The following is a 5,329-nucleotide window of genomic DNA, read 5'->3' on the forward strand; positions in this document are numbered from 1 at the left end:
ACAGGCTTGAGCCACCGCGCCCGGCCTCAGCCTTGATTTTTAAGACTGTATTCTTTCCATTGCACCATGTCTCGTCAGGTGGATAGACATCCAAGAAAGACACCATTCTTTCTTCAGGACTGTGTAAGGCAGAAGTGAAAAGATTTAGAAAAAAACTTCAAATTGTGTACTTTGACACTGAACGTATACAGAAAATAACAATTCTTTAGCCAGATCCCGTATGTTCATGAGCAGTCACTTGGACCAAACCTATAGGAGAAAATAAAACTGGCATAAATGTATACCACTTGTCATTGACTGACGCCTCCCACATCTTTTGCAACTGAATTATGTGACATGATGTATGGGTCTTATAAAAACACTTATTCCAAATCATTTACATTAGCTGTCGAGTCCTCGTGATAGTGATGGACTAAATGTCTTTAGAGGACTATGCACAAACTGACCTTGTATGTTTTCTCATTGCAAAAGCAGATATAATAACATCAGCCTCCTGCTTATATTTATGTGATAAAGTCCATCCAATTAGTATTTTTTCACAAGCATGCTGACTCTGTGAGAGCAAAGAGATTGTTGTCCATTTTGTTTACTGCTCTGCTCCATTGCCTAGAAGAACAGGTGGTATTTTCTGAGTCCCAGTTTCATATTTAGATTTCCTTCTTATCTTGACTTAATTCAATAATAGTTAAAATGAGTCTATGATGTAATTATTGCATAAAAATAAGCAAAGTACCCAAGCTGAAACTGTACACTAGAGATTTTCTCATTTTCTCATGAACTTATTGAGCCCTCACAGCAATTAGAGACCTTTCCAGGACTTTCTTAAGACGTAGTACTTTTATGATTTTGTTTCTTTTTTTGAAATGGAGTCTCGCTCTGTCACCCAGTCTGGAGTGCAGTGATGCAGTATCGGCTCACTGCAGGCTCCGCCTCCCAGGTTCATGCCATTCTCCTGCCTCAGCCTCCCAAGTAGCTTGGGACTACAGGAGCCCGCCACCACTCCCAGCTAATATTTTGTATTTTTAGTAGAGATGGGGTTTCACCATGTTAGCCAGGATGGTCTCGATCTCCTGACCTTGTGATCTGCCCACCTCGGCCTCCGAAAGTGCTGGGATTACAGGCATGAGCCACCGTGCCCGGCCACTTTTATGATTCTTAATCAGAAACTCCAATCAATGAGGAAGTGGGTCCAGAGTCTGTCCTGACTCACATTCTTCCACGTGTTTTCTCTCTCTTTAAACAGTGAAACTAGTAATGGGAAAAATGTCTAATTGCATCTTTTATATAGCACCTTATTATATAAAGCAATGAATTCTAAATGAAGTCAAGTGAATTCTAAACATGAAGCATAAAGTAGTAAAACCACGAGGACTCACATAATTCTATCATATTTAAACTAGAAGCATAGAGTAGAACAAAGGGAAGAATACTAAATAAGATAGTGTGGTACTTAGGATGGGAACTGGAAGCTAGCAGTGGGAGGGGAGGTGGAGAGATGGGAGGAGCAGCTTTGCAAGTGGTTCATAAATAATGGCCTGCATCCCATCTGACAACATATAAAAATAAAAGAGAGTAATACAGTTTGTTACTGTTTAGAAATGAAATGAAATTTTAAAACGTTTCAAATGAGCAATTTTCTCCTCACATTAGTACTCTGGGGACTGATAAGGCTTTTTCTCTTGTCTCTTCCGGTTGCCTTGAATGGTGATCAGCAATGCATGATCAGCCAAGTGGCATCAGCTCTAATGCTATCATCATATGCCAGCCAGAGGGAATGTGAAAGGGGAAATGGGATTTGCCACTGCAAATACCATCTCGATTAATAAATATCTGAGACACACCAAGAGAGAACAAAATCTATCTTCCTCTTTTTGCATGCACCATGCCTTTTCAGTTATATTACTTGATAATAAACCCTCTTTTACAGCCTGTTGTGTTTCCACGCAGCTGACAAGCAGATCAAATCTCCCCAAAAGGGTCATGTTAATCACCGTTTCAAACAGCTATCCAAAAAAATGCATTCTAACATGCCTTTGCAAAGGTATAATTCAAATGATTACCTCATGTGTTCCAAAGGGGAATCGGGTGCTGTCCTGTTTCCATAGCACTCAATTTCACAACATTTTGCAAAACTGCTCTGTGAGATATCTTCCTTCAAGAGTAGCAATATCACAGTCATAACTTTCTAAATTTGGGCCTGCAGTAATGACAGACTTTGAATGAATGCTTTCCTATGGTATGGGAAGGAAGAATAAGTTCAAAAAATTAGACTTTTCTCAGCTTTAAGCTCTAAGCTACACTAAGCTGACTTGTCTTCCTTTTTACCTATGTGAAATGCTTATCCTTTGACTGGAATGGAAGGCCAAAATTCACTCTGCTTTCTGCACTGGCTGTTGTTTGAATATTTTTATAATGATTACTTTTAAAATCATAAAAGAAATAGAGAATATATGTTTCAAGAATATATGTCTTTGTGTACATATTATCCTTACCCATGATAGAATCCTGTCTCAAGGAGGCAAAATGATAGTGAAGAGACATGAGTTCAAATTCAAAGTCTGCCAATAACTAGTTTTGTGATCTATGACTTGTTATTAAACTCTCCAAGTCCAAATGTCCTGATTGGCTACTGAAAAGGTCTCTAGAGACTTCTCCTGCTCTTTAAAACAAAAGGTAGTAAATAACCTCTGGACAAAAAAGAAGGCATTTGTCTTCTACATGTTGAGTTTCTAGATGTACTTTAACTTGAAATTTAAAGATTTTTCATGTTACATGTTTGTTATTCGGGAATATTTTAAAAATGCCCAGTTTTATATTCAGGCTTATTCAAATGATTTAGCAATTCAGTTTGCATGATCAAACTATTTTTAAATTGTCAGGGAAAAGTTCATTTTCTACTCTTTCTTGCCTCATTCTGTCTAAAACACTAAAATTAAAATGAGTAGCAATGGAATCCATTTTTCTGCTCAAAATTATTGACTTATACAATTTTTTCTTCACCAGGATATTTTACAATATTTTCTCATTAGGAATTGTATGTATAAAACAAAAGTTCAACTAACCTATGAAGTAAAGTATTATGATCCTTAAATATTTTGTCTTGTTGTGAAACTCTGTTCTGATAAATCTGTTCTCTCATATCTTATATATTCAACATGGCTGTTCATCTAGTTCTCTGTGAAGTGTCTGAGAACTATATCCAGAAGACCTAACCAGGAAAAGCCAGTAAGTTCCAAGAAAACAAAACAAAAATAACCTCCCAAACATGATCGTGAACCTAGCCAAAAGCATACAAGTTTCTGAAAGCTTAAACTGTACAAAGATTTTCTTAAGTAAGTAAATGTTGTTGTTGTTATCCTTTCCTTTATGATTTCAGAGTTTTCTGAGGAAATATTCCTTTTTTAAGATGTTGTGGTTATACTCAGTTAATACAGTCTACAGCTCTCTAAATATTCTCTCTTGCATTCCATATCACAGGTCTTCAGAGAGAGAGAGATATATATGTATATATATATAGACACACATATACATATATATATCTTCAGATAAATTTATAGGGGTGTGTGTGTATGTGTGTGTATATATGTATGTGTATATATGTATATGTGTGTGTATATATACTCCTTAACGTAAAGAGCAAAAATATGTCTACGTTACATAATAGGCAAAATATGGCTGGCCTGTATTTTTATTTTTGTGCATGCAAATAGCAGCAGTTACATAAAGCAACTTAAACTGACCACCTAAGACATCATAAAATGTGTCAGACTGTTAGAAAGCAAAGTGTAGAGTGTATTTACTAGATATGTTTGACCATGAAAGGTTCAGTGAGTCCCAGAATAAAGGAATACCTCTCATGCAAGTCTTAAACAAGAGCCAATCCAAATACTTTGATTGGAAGTCTGGTATGCGTGTTTATTTTTAACATTTGACTTCAAGTGCCTAAGATGTGGATGAAATATGGAATTGATTTTTTCTTTGACAAACTTTTGTTATTGTGACTTAGGTTGTAGTACTTATTCTTTTACAAGATGCCTATGACTCAATGGTTAGACATGGACTCTCTTAACTTTTAGCAGTTTACTTTTGCATAATATATTATAACTAACCAGTGTTAATTTCCTTGTTCTTCACAATGCATTAAACTTAGAGGCAAACTAGAATCTAGAGTCTTGATCTAGCTAAAAAAAAAAATAAAAAAATAAAAATAAATGTTTAACTGAGGATCCAATAGTGAACAAAATAAACACATTCCCTACTGGTAAAGAAACAGTACATGCAGAAGACCTGTAGCTGGGTCAAATTGATCTGTTATAGACTTTCAGACTCTCATAATATACAGTCATGCATTGCTTAAGGACAGGAGTACCTTCTGAAAAATGCATCATTAGGCAGTTTTTGTCACTGTGTGAATATCACAGAGTGTCCTTAGGCAAACCTAGATGGTATATGGTGTGACTCCTAGGCTACGAACCTGTACATCATGTTACTGCACTGAATACTGTAGGCAGTTGTAACACAATGGTATTTGTGTATCTAAACATTTCTAAACATAAAAAAAATGTAATGCATTGTGCTATAACAATATGACAGCTAAGCTATCACTAGACTACAGGAATTTTTCAGCTTCATTATCATTTTATGAAACTACCACCACATATATGGTCCATGTGTGACTGTATTTTGTTGTACCACTTATCAAAGTTGAAACTTTACATTTAGGTGTGTAATTAATTAATGCAGAATGCTATTAAGAGACTTCAATGATATCTTAAGGATTTTAGTCTTCACAGCTAACATCATACTTAACCACGAAAAGCTGAAAGCGGCCGGGTGCAGTGGCTCACGTCTGTAATTCCAGCACTTTTAGAGGCCAAGGTGGGTGGATCACCTGAGGTCAGGAGTTCGAGACCAGCCTGGCAAACATGGTGAAACCCCGTCTCTACTAAAAATACAAAATTAGCCGGGCATGATGGCACATGCCTGTAATCCCAGCTACTTGAAAGGCTAGGCAGGAGAATCACTTGAACTCAGGAGACAGAGGTTCCAGTGAACCAAGACCATGCCCTTGCACTCCAGCCTGGGCAACAAGAGCAAAACTCCATCAAAAAAAGAAAGAAGGAAAGAAAGGAAGGAAGGAAGGGAGGCAGGGAGGGAGGGAGTGGAGAAAAAAAGAAGAAGAAGAAGAAGAAGGAGAAGGAGAAGGAGAAGGAGAAGGAGGAGGGAAAGAAAGAAGAAGAGAAAGAAAGAAAGAAAGAAAGAAAGAAAGAAAGAAAGAAAGAAAGAAAGAAAGAAAGAAAGAAAGAAAGAAAGGAAGGAAGGAAGGAAG

Source organism: Rhinopithecus bieti, unplaced genomic scaffold (assembly GCF_001698545.2).
Source record: "Rhinopithecus bieti isolate Rb0 unplaced genomic scaffold, ASM169854v2 scaffold_83857, whole genome shotgun sequence".
Lineage (NCBI taxonomy): Eukaryota > Metazoa > Chordata > Mammalia > Primates > Cercopithecidae > Rhinopithecus > Rhinopithecus bieti.